At 49.2% G+C, this 16,399-nt stretch overlaps 1 long non-coding RNA gene across 4 annotated transcripts; it reads right to left on the bottom strand.

The window, feature by feature from the left end:
• Nucleotides 1–2,327, bottom strand: LOC127322063 (uncharacterized). 4 transcript variants are annotated; one of them, XR_011752013.1, is made up of 4 exons: nucleotides 2,249–2,327; nucleotides 1,558–1,782; nucleotides 689–1,441; nucleotides 1–599 (listed from the first exon to the last, which is right to left on the bottom strand). It is a non-coding gene; the product is annotated as an uncharacterized lncRNA (long non-coding RNA). The 4 variants fall into 4 exon arrangements; XR_007864498.2 differs by having other exon boundaries at nucleotides 2–599; nucleotides 720–1,441; XR_011752012.1 differs by having other exon boundaries at nucleotides 3–868; nucleotides 1,365–1,441.
• Between the last annotated feature and the right edge of the window lie 14,072 nt (nucleotides 2,328–16,399).

Below are 16,399 nucleotides of genomic sequence, written 5' to 3'. Positions count from 1 at the left end.
CATCACTTATACTTGTGTTTCTCCTTCTCATCAAGGTTATGTAAAAGGAATACATGCCATTGGTGCGTTATCACTTCACAACCGGGGAAGAACTGAGCCTAATTATGATCACATTTCTGGGAGTGCCTTCCCTAGAGTAAGTATCTCTAAGGAACGATAGCCCAAGCTTGACTTCCATGTAAACGGAGTCAGCTTATTATCCTTTTAATAGCAAGAAAAAGCATGTCCTGTGGAGCAAGGAAATACTGAAAGCGTGGCAAATCTCAATGATATCTTGTTGTTTACTCTCAAATTCCAAAGGCCATCTAGAAGGTGCTTATCAATTCCCCTTATAGGGCGACACCTGAATTTGTCCTAAAATTTATTACGTCTAAGTAAAAGAAATGAGTAATTCCCTTGCACTCCCATGTATAATTTAATGTACGGTAAGGACCACCTCTGACCAGCTAGTGTGTCGTCCTCCGTCCATGTATCCTTCCCCGAGTTCTTCGCAGCAGCATGAATGAAAGCATGACCTTATCCGCTGCTAGATGGTTGCACGAAGCCGCAACCTCCTTCCGGGGAGCCGCCTGTCCTCGAGCACCGTCACCAACACATACCTTGAGTAACACCAGATGAAAGATTATCAGGTTCTACGGCAAACAATCAGAAAAATGGCACAACTTGCAAAACAATAACATGAATATACATGGGTAGTTATAAATGTTGATTTTCCCAACCAAGATATTTGCACAGAATGTACACATCTGAAAGTGGCATGCTCGTCTATTCATCTTTAATCACTGACAACACCCAAGTCAATTTAATTTCTCTCCCTAACGCCCAAGTCTGTTTAGCTTTACATGCATTCATTCTAAAGCTCGCCAATCTACAAAAGAACGTCATAAAGAGCAAGTTATCTATGCAACACTGACAACAACATTAGGATTAAAATTTTGACTTTGCACAAAATTCAGATAAGCACAACTTGCACAAAAGACACCGAGCAAAAACATATATTGTAGAAAAGGTCCACATACCCAGCCAATTATCACATATTTTGTAAATCGTGTTCATGAAACCATGATGGAACAATCAACTTGTATACAAAAAGGAGTACCAGCTAATACAACTCATAATATGGTGAGTGGGTTTTTTGTGTATTGGAATTTATGAGAGAAGAGGATGTCACTGAAATAAACTGGAAATTCAAATAAATTTTAATGCCACAAAATAAAGATTGATTCACAAGGTCATTAATTATATTATACATATGTTCATTTGTTCAAGGATATGGATAGTGTGGCCTACATGTCAGCGCCGAGGTTTAACAAGGTTTGACGAACGAAGAGGCGAAACACTCTTTGTCAGGAAACAACACCTACATTCTCAGTAGTACATATCCTTTCGTGTAACCATTCCCTGTTTTCTTCTCATTCAGTAGCTCCTTTCCATCAATTATCTGAACACAAGGTTCAAGGCACCATGCTACAGTGAGTTGCAGTTCAGAGTAGGAGCAACCACCGCATCGTGCCACTTCTAGTGCTTGTAGTCGGTTATGTGGGCAGAAACAAGTACCTCAATGCAGCAGCTATCCCACCGTCGCAGTTCATCAGCTTCCACCGCAGTAAACACACTAAGAACCATTATAACCATAGTGGCAGAGGAAAATAATGTGTGGGAGGTTCACTCGCATATGGGGCCTGGAGCTCAATCTTCCTCTCAAGCATGGTTTCTGCCTGTCCGGAGCTCGCCGTTGACTGCCGCCGCTCTGTTCACTGGGTACAGCCTCAAATGGGTCATCTGTATGGTGTTATGTAAGAAATTATAGTAAGAAATTTTACATCAAGAATAAAATGATAACATGATGCTATTGACAGTGTTGGATTTATTGACCTATAAGACATTTCTCAAGTTGATATGAAAATAAAAAGATTGCAGGTAAAACAAAATATTCAAGGAAATGTGCATATTTTTATGGCTATGGTGAAAAGAAATTGGTACCCTATTTACTTGCTACTCTTTTCACCTTACAATAGCCATAGAATTTTTCATAAAATCAAATTGATAAAAAAATCGCTAGTCTACAGATCAGAAAAACAACTTCTAAGTGCTAATACCATCAGCTCTCACCTGCTAGCCTCTCCAACCTATGTGCTACAGTTTACATAGATATAAGTAATTTCCCCCAGGAAACATAAGGGAGAAGACCCGGGAGAGAAAAATACAAAGCAAATTGGTAGCAACAGAAAATGGCCAGGCAACCCACCTCGATCCCAATCTCCTCCTCCCTGCTTGATCTTTCCAGCAACTGGCCTCCTCTTCCCGTCTCCTCCACCCCTGCAGGTTGTCAGGAGACGGTTACTCGCTGACCGGGATTTAGGCGAGAGGTAGGAGAAGGGCGCTCCGGCGGCGCTCGTCGATAGGAAGAGGAGTACGATAAACAGGAATATAGGGTTTCATATTGCATAGCGTGCCTCCCTTCCACCCACCCCTGCCCTTTATATACCAGGACAGGGTCACGCTTAGTTTGGTAAATGTGATTACAGACTTGCTAATGATGATTAAGGCGGGAAAACGAAAACTTAAACACGATCGCCGTCGACCGTTGGATCTTGTCGGAACCTCTCTGAGCCCTTCGTTAACTGAAGAAGTGTTCCTTCGTCATGTCACTGTCCTGACATTGCTCCCCCCTTGAGGCAAGACCTCAGGGCTTGAAGGCTGGGAATGTCTTGGCGATGAAGTCTGCATCTTCCCAGGTGGCCTCATCAGCTGTCATTCCTTCCCATTGGATGAGCCATTGAGGCACCTCCACATCATAGTCGCCAGCACTGCGAGGAACTTGACGTCCCTGAAGAAGGGCCACAGGGCAGTACTTGACTTTTCCTGCTGGTGTTACCAATGGCAGATTCTTGGAGGGAATAGCCTTGGGGCCAAGGTGCTTCTTTAGCTGGCTGACATGGAAGACATCATGCAGTAGGGTGCCTTCGGGTAACTGCAATTTGTAAGCTCTTTTTCCCACCAACTGTATCACTTTGTAAGGTCCATACCACTTAGAGGCCAGTTTCAAAGGATTGCCTGCACCCAGTGATGTTTCCCTTTGTGGCAACATCTTCAAGTAGACCATGTCCCCCAGATCAAAAGACCTAGGCGTCCTGTGCAAGTCAGCATACTTCTTCATAGACTTCTGGGCTTTAGCCAAGTTATGCTGCAGGGTCAAGAGCATTTTCTCTTTGTCCAGTAGAGTTGCTTGTGTAGCTGGTGTCATAGAGGAGGTTGCTGGTAGTTCAGTCAATAGGGGAGGGGCATACTCATACAATGCCTCGAAAGGTGACATCTTAATTGCAGTATGATAGCTACAGTTGTACCAGAATTCTGCAGCTGGTAGATAATCAATCCATTTCTTTGGCTGCTGGAAGACCATGCATCTGAGGTATTGCTCCATACACTGATTGACTCTCTCAGTTTTCCCATCAGATTCAGGATGGTAAGCAGTAGAGAAATGGAGAGATATTTTTAGTGCAGCAAATATTTCCTTACACAATTTGCTTAGGAATATGGTGTCTCTGTCAGAAGTGATCACTGTGGGAGGACCATGCAGCTTGATGATGTTGTTGATGAATATGTCAGCTACTGTTTGGACTGCATAAGGATGAGACAGAGGAAGAAAGTGGGCATATTTTGTGAGTCTGTCCACTACCACTAATATCACATTCTTCCCTTTGGACATAGGTAATCCTTCCACAAAGTCCATACTCACCTCAGACCATTTTTTCTGGGGAATATTTAATGGCTCCAATAATCCAGGGTACTAGACCCTCTCTGTTTTTGAGATTTGACAAACAAGACAGACTGCAATTTGCTCTGCTACATAATTTTTCATCTTGGGCCAGTAAAAGCTATGCTTGAGTTTGTGATAAGTAACTCTTGCTCCAGAATGCCCTCCAAAGATTGAAGAGTGGAAGGAGTCAAATACCCTCTGCTTGAGATCAGTTGCCATGCCAATGTATACTCTTCCTTTGTACCTAAGGATGCCAGATTGAACAGAATAGTTAGCATGGCTGGTTGGAGCAACTGTTACCTCTTGTAGGAGTTTGGAGGCCACTTCATCATTACAATAGGAAGCAGTAATGTCATGTGTCCAGGAAGGAATAGCTATAGCCAAAGCTTGACAGTGTTCTTGTTCCCCAACTGTGTCTGAAGGCTGGTATTTCCTGGAAAGAGCATCTGCAGCAGTATTTTTAGAACCTTTCTTGTATTGGATGGAGTAATCAAATTCCAGGAGTTTGAGCATCAATTTGTGTTGAATTCCCTCGAGCAGCCGTTGGCTTGCAATGTATTTGAGGCTGCACTGATCTGTCCTAATAAATAGCTTGTTTCCCAGAAAATAGTGCCTCCATTTCTTCAAGGACTCCATGATAGCAAGTGCTTCCTTCTCATAGACTGACAGAGCTGCATTTTTAGGACCCAAAGCACGACTGAAGTATGCCAAGGGGCGTGCTTATTGCATGAGAACAACTCCTAAGCCAGTATCACAAGCATCAGTTTCCAAAGTGAAAGGGATGGAGAAATTTGGTAGAGCCAGTAGGGGAGGTTGGGACATGACTTGTTTGAGTTTGTCAAAAGCTAGTTGCTGTTCTTCCTCCCATGCAAATGAATTTTTCTTCAAGGCCTTGTGAAGGGGTTGGCAGATTAGAGCATAGTGTGGTATAAATCTCCTGTAGTATCCAGCCAGCCCCAAGAATCCTCTCAATTGCTTGATTGTTTGTGGTGTTTTCCAGTCAATAATGTCTTGGATCTTGGAAGGGTCAGTTGCCACCCCTGTGCCAGATATGATATGGCCCAAATATTCCACTTGTGTTTGTTCAAATCTGCACTTGGATAGTTTGGCTTTAAGCTTGTTGTCTTGAAATACTTGCATCACAATTTCCAAGTGTTTCTTGTGTTCCTCCACATTTTTGCTATAGACCAGTACATCATCAAAGAAGACCAACACAAATTTCCTGAGATATGGTGCAAATGTAGTATTCATTAGCTGTTGGAAGGTAGCTGGTGCATTGCATAGTCCAAAGGGCATCACCAGATATTCATAGTGTCCCAAATGAGTGGAGAAGGCAGTTTTGTGAATATCTGCTTCATGCATTCTGATCTGGTGATATCCAGAGCGCAAATCAAATTTAGAGAACAGCTGTGCACCATGCAATTCATCCAATAAGTCATCAATGATAGGTATGGGAAATTTGTTCTTGATAGTTTGTTCATTCAGGCCCCTGAAGTCAGTGCACAGTCTCCAGGATTTATCCTTCTTCTTCACTAGCAAGATGGGTGAGGAGTAGGGGCTAGAGCTAAGCCTTATCTCTGTGTTCTGGAGCATTTCCTGGATTATCTGTTCCACAGTAGTTTTTTGGCTGTGAGACATTCTGTAAGGCCTAATGTTTGGTGGTTCCATGCCAGGCAGCAATGGAATGTGGTGATCTTGCTCACATTGTGGAGGCAGTCCCTTTGGTAATTCAAATATATCTCTGAATTTATGTAGCAGTTGGCTGATGGCGTCAGATACTGGCATACCTTCTTCATGATTATCTTGCTATTGTTCCATGTCAGTATATAGCAAGAAATACCCAGTAGCTCCTTGAGACAACAATTTGTTGCATGTGTCTGAAGATATTAGCAGCTTGTCTGTGGGTAGGAGGTGATCCTTGAATGTGAGCAGTTTCCCTTGTACCCCAATAGTGAGCTGTCTGCCAATGAAATCAAAGGTAACAGGATTGTGTTGCTTGAACCAATCCACTCCTAGTATGATGTCAGCCCCTTGCAATTCTAGGATTCTGAAATTTGCCATGAATGTTGTGCCTTGGACAGTAAACTTGCACTTGTATGCCATGAAGCCAGAAGCCAGAGTGCCTCCTCCTGCTACCTTGACTGTTCTTTCCTGAGTAGCTGTCAATGGTATGTTGTGTGATTTGGCAAAAGACATGTCCATAAATGTGCTTGTACTTCCTATGTCAGCAAGTGCCACTGCTTGTGCCTTGTGGAAGTTCAGAAGCAATGATATGGTGGAATCACTAGGAGAGCCAGTATAAGCTGCAACAGAAATGCACATAGCTATTTCCTCTGGTTGAGCTGGTATCTGGTGCTGCTCTGGTTGATGCTCAGGCACTTGTTCAGGTCTCACTACCACCTGTTGTATGGCTGGTGGCGGTGGATCAATCAACAATAGTACAGGCTGATCTTGCTCCTCTTCTTCTTCATAACCTTGGAGGGCAATCATATTCAGTGTTCTCTGCATCTGTGGACATCTATGGCCAAGGAAAAAGTTTTCATTGCAGTGCCAGCACAACCTAGGGCCCATGTTATTGTTGGGTGCCCTGTTTCTGTTATCTCTTGGAATAGCTGGCCTCTGGTTTTGCTGTTGAGGGAATGGTCTAGGAATCACTGGAGCTGGGGCTTGCTTTTTAACATTTAGTAGATAAGCTTGCTCATACTTTCTTGCATACCAATATGCAGACAACAGAGTTTCAGGTTTCTGACATTGCACCAAGTGTTTGATGCTATCCTTGAGCCCACTGGTAAACCTGTCCACACTGTTCAAAAACTAGGCCGATTCAACGATTACTAGGCCGATTAATCGCTACTAGGGGCTTGACCGTGTCGATTACCATTAATCTCTTGTGTTAATCCTTTAGCCCGATTAATCAGTCTGAAAGTCCGATTACTAGGTATTTTCCCGATTAACTACCACACTTGGTCAAAAAAGTTAAAATATTTTCAATACATATCGCTAATACATGCGCTACCCCTCCCCAATAAAGTAGATTTTGCGAAGCTCCCGCTTGATTGCAGCTTCCAGTAGTTTCATTTCCACTGTTGCCAAATAGTTTCTTGCCCTCCCAGACCAGTTACTCATAGTTTCCCATACCTCAGATTACAGGAGCTCGATCACCATGAGGAGCTCGTCCAGGAACTGGAGGACGCCTTCAATAGGTTAGGTGGTTGAGGTGTAAGAGGGGTCATACCTGGTAGAGACTAGGGTTCTACCGGGTTTAGGGCGGAGGTTGTAAGGGTGGAAGTGAGGGCGGAGAGGTTGGGGAGCTCGGCGCCGGCGGCTGGGCGCCGTCGCGGAGGAAGAAGGAGGCGGCTAGGGTTGGTGCGGCGGGGGGGCTAGGGTTCTCCCGTCTCCCTTCAGGAGACGAGACAGTAATGATACTGAATTATTGTCTTATTAATCTTGAAGGGATACAAGTGTTTATATAGGAGGACGGCCTCCTCGAAACCCTAATTTACTTGGGCTAAGCCCCTAATTTACTTGGGCTAAGCCCATAACTAGCCACTAGTGGGCTTCCTACGTGTATAGGTCAGACCGACCATAACATCTCTCCCCGCCTTCTCAAACAACTCGTCCTCGAGCTGAACTTCTGGAAACTGCTGGCGGAGATCTTCAAGCTTCTCCCAAGTCGCCTCGTCCTCGGGCAGGCCGGTCCAATGCACCAAGACGTGCCAAACACCACGGCGCTGCTGGGCCTTCAACACGCGAGCCACACTCGCCGGGGCAGGCTCTAGACGCCCATCCGAAGTAGGTGGAAGAGCTGGTGGTGCAGAAGGAGGGTCGCCCCGGTAGGCCTTCAGGAGGCCGACGTTGAAGACGTCGTGGAGGCGCGAGCCTGCAGGCAACTCAAGGCGGTAGGCGAGCGTGCCGATGCGCTCCAGCACACGGAAAGGACCAGCGTAACGAGGTCCCAACTTGCGCCTGGAGCGTGGGTCCAAGGACTGGGTCGCTCGGTGAAGAAGGCGTAGCCAGACCCAATCGCCCACCGCGAACTCCGCCTCGCGATGGTGTGCATCATAGTATTTCCTGGCTAGCTGTTGAGCCTGAAGAAGTCGCTGGCGCGCCTCAGCCAGTATCTCGTCGCGGGTACGCAACAGGTCATCCGCCGTCTCAGTACGGGCCGTGCCAGCCGTATAGGGAAGCATCGCCGGTGGTGGCCTTCCGTAGACCACCTCAAAGGGAGTAGCGTGCACCGCGGAGTGGTAGGACGTGTTGTAGCAGTACTCGGCCCACGCCAGCCAGTCCACCCAAGCTCGTGGACGATCCCCGGTGATGCAGCGCAGGTACATGGCGATGATCTTGTTGACGACCTCGGACTGGCCGTCCGTCTGAGGATGAAACGCCGTACTCATGCGGAGCTTCACGCCCGCTGTCGTTGCCAAATCGACGGTACCTCGGAGGAGGGATCCTCACGAGGGGGAGAAGAAGTAGGGGCCATAGGGCGGAGTGCACACGGGACGGTGGTACGCGAGTTACCCAGCTTCGGAACACCTGCACGATGACAGGGCCTACTGCTGCTTGTCTGGAATTATCTGGGCGCTTTCGCGTTGTTACAATGAGTTGTGGTTGTGCCTCTAGGGCTCCCGGGATCCGGCTTATAAAGGCGCACGGATCTAGGGTTTACATGGAGAGTCCTAGCCGGATTACAGATAGCCTAGCTACGGTACAATATCTTGCCGTGCACGTCATGGATCCGCCTTCCATATACGTCATACTGGATCCGGGTTCCTCATGGGCCTCCGTGGATCCGGGTTACTCCCAATGTCGGTACAGATCCGGCTTACTGATCCTGGGCCGGACTTCTTCCTTCATGATCAACAGCATCTGGGCCGCCCGATGGGCCACATGCCTCACCACCATCTGTGGGCCACCCGGGCTTGCCGGATCTAGGCACTGTCGATGGTACACCCATGGAGTATACCCACAACAGTAGCCCCCAGAGTTCTCCAAGTTTCGCCTGCAGTTTCCGCCATGCTTGTACCTTAGGTTTCCGGCATCGTTGGTAACGCGGAGAAACTTGAAGAGCTCCAACTTCGCATTTTCTTCTTTCCTAACCTTTAGTCAGAAAATCCCCCATCCTGCGGGACTTCATCCATCGACAGTTTCAAACATGTCTCCGGGTTACTCCCCTGCTTGCGAATGAGAATCACTTATCTTTGCGCCTTTACCCGGAATCTTAATAGACTCAAACGGTTCCGCCAATTCTGGCGCCATTTTCGCGCGATTTGTGCGGTAACTTATCTCTAGCCATTTTTACTGTTAGGGTTTGGGACACGTGTCACGCATCCAACGGTGTGACGCTTGCGTTCCGACCACAGGATGCGGAGCACGAATCTCGTCCCCCCGGCCTATAAATATCCGCCGTCGACGCCTTACCCCTCATTCACCCCCCTTCTCACCTCTCTGCCGAGCGCTGCCACGAGCTTCCTCTCCGCCGTGCCGGAATCTCACCGGAGCATCACCGGAGGTACTTCGCCGCCGCGTCGTGTTCATCCTGTTCTTAACGTCAGCGAGCCACCGCGCGGAAAACTCGTCGTCGGCGACTCCGACCACCGCAAACGCCATTACGGTAAGTCTTCGAGCTTAGCTTTCGCGCCGTAGTTGGTAGGGATGAATTTGGGGAAGATGACGTTTGATCCGACTAAAGAGCGCTTTCCGCCAAAAACCTTTTCTTCAGATGTCTTCAACGACTCCGCCTCCGACCTCAGAACCTATCATGGCGACCCCAATCTCCTCCGCCCCTCCACCCTTTGTTCCAGTCATGCTGGACCCTCCAAAGGATTCCGGCAAGGAGACTGAGGGGACCTCTGCTCACCCGGAGAAAGCCTCCGGGGCGGGTCAAACGGAGCACCAGGCGGAAGAGGTCGCCAAAAAGTCGAAAGCTCGCAAACGAGACTCCGAAGCCAAGGGAAAATGGTGGCCCTGCACCACCACCGAGATGGAGCTGAAGAACCTCGAGGCGGAGGGTTTCCTGCAACCCGAAAGCTGGAGGTCAGTTCCCAATGAACTAGCTCCAACTCCGAGGGACGACGAGATGGTGCTGACGAAAGCACTGGTGGAGCGCGGTTTTTCATTTCCGCCTTCGGACTTCTTCCTGGAGATTCTGAAGACGTATGGGCTCCAACCCCACAACATATCTCCGAACAGCGTGCTTGCATCAGCAACCACGTCACCCTCTGCGAAGGCCATCTCCGGGTAACCCCCGAGCTCTCTCTGTTCCAATATTTCTTTACTGTCAAGAAGGAGAAGATCCGCCAGACTTCCGAGTTGGAAACTTGCGGATCCATCACCTTCATACTCCGCCCGGGTCGCGTCTACCCCCCCACCGACCGCCACGAATCCGCGAGGTACTGGTCCGGGGGTTTCTTCTACTTGAAGGACGTCTCTGACCCCGCGAGCGAAAAGAAGCTGCCACCTTTCAAGAACTGCCCCGCCACCGAGATTCCGGCATGGTCGCACTGCCCCCACCTTTCCGAATCGCCCCAGCTCACACGCGCCGTCAGGCAGATCTGTAAGCTGACGGAGGAGGGGCTGATGGGGAAGGACTTAACCCTTTCCTGGTTCACCAAGCGGATCCAGCCGCTCCAACAAAGGGACCGCCTAATGTTCCAATACACAGGGCGCGACGACGCAATGCGCGCTACAAAAGATAATCTTTCCGCAGACGCCATCGACAAAAGGATCCGGCTCCTCATCAAAATCCCACGTGAACTTCACGTTCACGTGTGCAACAAAGACATTCATACGAATGGTTCCGGAACCGCGGTACGTCGTCTCGACTTTAATCTTTTGTTTCTCTTCGCATCTAAACTTTTTTGTCTAAGTGTTTAACTTTGCATTAGCTCGAGGCGCTTGAAGAAAGCGAACTCGGAATTCTCCTCCGGGTTCCTTCCACCGGCAACACGGATCCGGATGTCGCATCGGAGGCGGAAGCTCCTGAAGCCCCACGCCCTGCTAAGAGGAAAAAGCCAGCTCCTTCCAGCCCCCATGCGAAATGCGCCCGCGAAGTGCTTAGCACTGCGGCCACCCGGAAAGCGGAGGCGGAGAAGAAACGCCTTTCGCTGATTAATACCAGCAACAAAGGGCAGCCTGCCATCCAGCATTTCTTCAAGCCTTCCGGGTAAGCTTCTACTTCCAAGATCCAAGTTCTGGTTTCACGCTCACTCTTACACTTTTATGTTTTTTCTGAAGCTCCGGAAGCCAGCCCCCCAAGGCCCCAAGGGTCCCAAAGAAGAGAGCCAGGCCATCTCCGGCTTCCTTTCCTATTACTCCTGAGGTTGAAGTTCCGCCCAAGGCTTCATCCGCCACCAAGCCGGATCCGAAGGACGTCATCGACCTCGATGACCTTCCTGAGGATCCCGCCCACCATGGCGACTCCGCCAAGGGGACCTCCTCACCCGTTCCTCCGCCAGATCAGCCAAGCTCCGCTTTCGCAGGGCCCACAGGAGAAGAACAGGAGCAAAAGGCAAAGCTCCTTCAAGTTACCAACGCGACTCGGGTCAACCTCCAACCAACTCCGTCCCTTCAAAAGCTTACCCTTGCACAGCGTCACGCGGAAGTTTCCGCCATGCTGAACAAAGTGTGGGGAAAACCGGACGAGGAGGTGCGTGAACTCGCCGACCTGGAGGACAGCCTGAAGGAGTTTTTCGCCAAGCACAAGGAAGTGCGGCAGGTAATACTAGCCCCCAAGCATTGGGTGATATATTTCCGCGCAATATGTATTAGCCGATGCTTTCCCAAAATGTACCTTTAGGCGGATGCTTCGCTAGCTCCCCAGACTTTAATATCCGACTAACTCTTTGCTGCTTCGCAGACCACGCGGAAACTGCACGAAGATCTGCGCGTGCACGTGCTGGAGCAGATCGCGGAAATCGAGGGGCTGCGCCAGCACGCGGAAAATAGCAAGAAAGATATCCAGCTGCTTGAGACCCGCCTTCAAGGTACGAGATCCGGGTCTTTTACTTTTTGTGCTGACATAGTTGTTTAGGATGCATAATATGTTCAACTTTCTGCCTTCAGAAGAAACTGCCAAGCACTCCTCTTTCGATGAGCTTTCCGCCAAGGTCAAGGTGCTTGAGGCGGAGAACGAGTCCCTCAAAACCTTCATCCAAGAATCCTCCAGTAAGGAGACTGAGGCGAGGAAAGAGCTCTCCGAGAAGCATGCCCGCGACCTGGCGGAGCTGAATGAAAAACTGGAGAAAAGCCAGGGCCGCGTGCTTTCCGTGATAGCCAAGAACAGAGTTCTGGAAGCGGAGGCGGAGGCCATTGACAAACTTATCTTCCGTAAGCGTTTTTCCGTGTCGTTGCTCCGACTATCTTGTATGCTTTCTCTCTAACGGAACTGAACCTCCTTCTTCCACAGCAAGCCTCGGCTTTGAGTGGTCAAAAGAGTCAAACCTGAAGAGGACGGAGGCATACGATGAAGCGCGGATTTCAATCGACGCGTTATTCGAAGCCTGTCGCGGAATTGCCAAGACTCTGTCTCTGAAGAAGGCCAAAACCACGATCATCGACACGATGACCAAACTTATGCAACAGGTGCCGGATTTCATCAAGGACTGGCAAAAACCTTCAGCACGCGGAGCCGCCTCCCTAGTCCTGGCCACCTGCAAGGCTCACTTCCCCTCGCTCAACCTGGCGGATGTTGCACGCGGAGCCCCCAAGGATTCCAACATGGGTGCCCTCCTCGCGGAAACCGAAGGCTATGAGCAGCTGTTTGTCAGGCGAGTGGATCACTCGTTCTGGTATAACAAACACGATCTGCCCGAAGGATTTTTCGATGCAGAGGAGGAGGCAGGCGAGCCGGAGTATTATGGGGAAGGATCCGGGTCAAGCGGCGAGCATTCCGGAGGAAACTCTGGTGACGACTCCGAAGCCGGATCTGGTGACAGCGACGATGGCTCCTCCTACCAGCAATCTGAAGAAGAGGACTCCGAGTAGAGTTCCTGTTTTAGACAATGAAACAAATTGCATCATTTTGGCCCCGGAGTGGGTTTGTAATAAGACTTTAAATTCTTAAGTAGCTAGGAACGAAACGATTATGCATGGGGCGGAAACACTTATCCTGCTATCCGTTAATGTTATATGCATGTTTCGTTTTGTGTCGGAAAGCAAGTGCTGATTTCGTTATTTTCCGGCTTGCCCGCTTGACCTTCCGCGAGCCGGAAGACCTTAGCCGGAAACGCTCGCCAGCGGCGACGAAGCACAATGGCAATCCGTCAATAACCGCGGAAACAAGCCCCCAAGCATAGGTGCCGGAAATCGCTACTAGGAATCCACGAGTTCGTAACAGACAACAACTTAATCAGAAAACTTAAGCTCACGTCCTAAAGGACGATTTTTGAAAATCACAACGTTTATACACGCCTAGGCGGAAAAAATCCAGCTCTGCGGTTTTAGTCGGAAAACATACATGATCTAAAAATGAACAAGTAAAGGAGGTAAAAGACTCAGAGAGTGAACCATAAGCTTTATTTCATTGATCATGTATAACTATTACAGAGTTTGTAACTCGGAAAAAATATGCTAAGTGTAGAAAGGACGTAGCTGTGCGATGTTCCAAGGGCGATCTGTCTCGTCGTAGATATCATCCGGATCCTCACGCTTGCGTTTCCGGTGCCAATTAGCAGGTCTATCCCTCAGCTCGCGGAAATCAACAAGGTAGTACGACCCGTTATGAAGCACTTTGCTAACGACGAAGGGTCCTTCCCATGGAGATTGTAGCTTATGGTCTTTCACCTGTCGAAGGCGGAGGACCAGGTCTCCTGCCATGAAGGAGCGTTTCCGAACTCGACGACTGTGATAACATCGGAGCTTCTGCTGGTAGATGGCGGAGTGCTGGTCAGCTAAGTTCCGAGCTTCCTCGATCAGGTCCACAGATAGCTGTCTGGCCTCATCAGCTGTTTCTTCATTGTAGGCGGAAACTCGCGGTGAATCGTGGATGATGTCGGAGGGAAGCACGGCTTCGGATCCGTATACCAGGAAAAATGGGGTAAACCCTATTGATATGTTAGGGGTGGTTCGTAAACTCCACAGAACAGCTTCCAACTCGTCAGCCCAAGCTCCAGCTGCTCGTCGCAGCGGTCCTTCAAGGCGTGGTTTAATTCCTGATAATATTAGGCCGTTAGCCCTTTCAACCTGACCATTGGATTGTGGGTGAGCCACAGATGCAAGGTCCAGCCGTATCCCCATTGTTTCACAATAATCCCTCAACTCTCCTTGAGCGAAGTTTGTGCCATTATCTGTGATTATGCTGTGTGGGATGCCGAATCTCATCACGAGGCTGCAGACGAATTTTAGTGCCGTAGCACCATCGGCTTTTCTCACTGGCTTTGCCTCGATCCATTTGCTGAACTTGTCAACAGCGACCAGGAGGTATTCAAAACCGCCAGGAGATGATCTTTTTAACTTACCAACCATATCGAGCCCCCAGACCGCAAATGGCCAGGTGATAGGTATGGTCTTCAGCTCTTGGGCTGGAGCGTTTGGTTGAGTAGCATAGTACTGGCAACCTCGGCAGGTTTTGACTATTTTGTCAGCGTCTTCTTTAGCTGTGAGCCAGTAGAAACCTAACCGAACAGCTTTGGCAACGAGCGATCTGGGGGCGGCATGATGCCCGCAGTCCCCTGCGTGGATCTCTCTGAGGATTTCAATGCCGTCTTGATTGGAGACGCATTTGAGAAATACCCCTGCTGCACTTCGTTTGTAGAGCTGTCCATCAACAATTGTGTAGGATCTCGCTCGTCTGACGATCTGTCTTGCGAGGACCTCGTCCTCAGGCAACTTCTGATCGATGAGGTAGTCCAGGAAAGGCTGTGTCCAAGCCGGAATGATAGCCATCACTTCCCTAGCCGGAGACACTGCCACTTCTGGGTTTTCCGGGTTAGCGCCCTTCACCGAGGGTATCCGGAGATGCTCCAGGAAAATGCCGGGCGGAATTTGCTTCCTGCCGGATCCGAGCTTGGATAGCATGTCTGCCGCTGTGTTATCGTCTCTTCTGACGTACTTGACTTCGTATCCAAGGAAGCACTTGGCGATCTCGTCAACTTCGTCTCTTTAGGCCGCCATGACGGAGTTTCTGGCGTTCCAGGTTCCGGCTACTTGTTGTGCCACCAGGTCGGAATCTCCACAGCATATGATGTGCTTGATCCCAATTTCCTTAGCGATGCGCAGACCGTGTAGTAGAGCCTCATATTCCGCCATGTTGTTTGTAGCTTCGAAGTGGATCTGCAGAACATACTGCAGTTCTTCTCCGGTAGGGGACTTCAGGGTGACTCCGGCTCCTGAGCCTTGATGCTGCTTGGATCCATCGAAGTGCATGACCCATGTCTCTGGTTCCGGCTCCAGACTTGCATCCGGAGCTTCTGTCCAATCTGCAACAAAATCTGCCAAGACTTGGGATTTAACCGCAGTCCTAGGCTTGTAAGCGATGTCGAAGGAGGATAATTCGATGCCCCATTTAGCCGTACGTCCTGTTGCGTCAGCGTTGTTGAGAATTGTTGACAGCGGAGCCTTGCTCACAACTGTTACTGGGTGCTCTTGGAAGTAGTGTCTCAGCTTCCTGCTGCCTAGAAACACTCCATAGGCTAGCTTCTGAAAGTGAGGGTATCTTTGTTTTGACTCCGTCAGCACCTCGCTAATGTAGTAGACAGGTCTTTGGACGTCATATTCATGACCTTCTTCCTTTCGCTCCACCACGATGACGAGGCTGATGACTTTGTTGGTAGCTGCCAGATAAAGGAGCATTGGCTCTGACTCTGCTGGAGCTGCCAAGATAGGTGGGGAGGTGAGTATTTCCTTCAACCCCCGAAGAGCTGCATCAGCTGCGTCATCCCAGACAAATTTGTCTGTTTTCTTCAGCAGCTTGTACAGAGGTAGCGCCTTCTCGCCAAGACGGCTAACAAACCTACTGATTGCTGCGACACAACCAGTTAGTCGTTGCACATCTTTGAGACAAGTTGGCCGTTTGATACACAGGATTGCCTTGATCTTTTCCGGGTTAACCTCAATGCCTCTGTGAGAGACTATGAAGCCAAGAAGTTTTCCGGCTGGCACGCCAAAGACGCACTTCAGCGGATTCAACATCATCTTGTACCTGCGGAGGTTGTCGAAGGTTTCTGTGAGGTCGCTGATCAGGTCGGATCCTTTCCGGGTCATGACCGCAATGTCGTCGACGTAAGCGTGCATGTTTCGGCCAATTTGGTCCTTCAGGCACCGCTGCATCGTACGCTGGTAAGTAGCACCTGCATTTTTCAAACCAAAAGGCATAGTAACATAGCAGTAAGTACCAAACGGGGTAATGAATGAAGTCGCCTTTTGGTCGGATTCCTTCATCCGGATCTGATGATACCCGGAATACGCATCAAGAAAACACAGAAGTTCCGCCCCCGCCGTCGAATCAATGACTTGGTCAATGCGCGGCAAGGGGAACGGATCCTTCGGGCAATGCTTGTTCAAGCCAGAGTAATCGATGCACATTCTTAGTATTTCAGTGTTCTTTTTGGGTACAAGGACGGGATTCGCGACCCAATCGGTGTGGATAACTTCTATTACAAAACCTGCTTCTAGTAACTTTGCTAGTTCCATTCCTATGGC

Source organism: Lolium perenne, chromosome 2 (assembly GCF_019359855.2).
Source record: "Lolium perenne isolate Kyuss_39 chromosome 2, Kyuss_2.0, whole genome shotgun sequence".
Lineage (NCBI taxonomy): Eukaryota > Viridiplantae > Streptophyta > Magnoliopsida > Poales > Poaceae > Lolium > Lolium perenne.
Note: the sequence above shows the minus strand (reverse complement) of the source record. Positions and strands in the feature narration are given on the sequence as shown.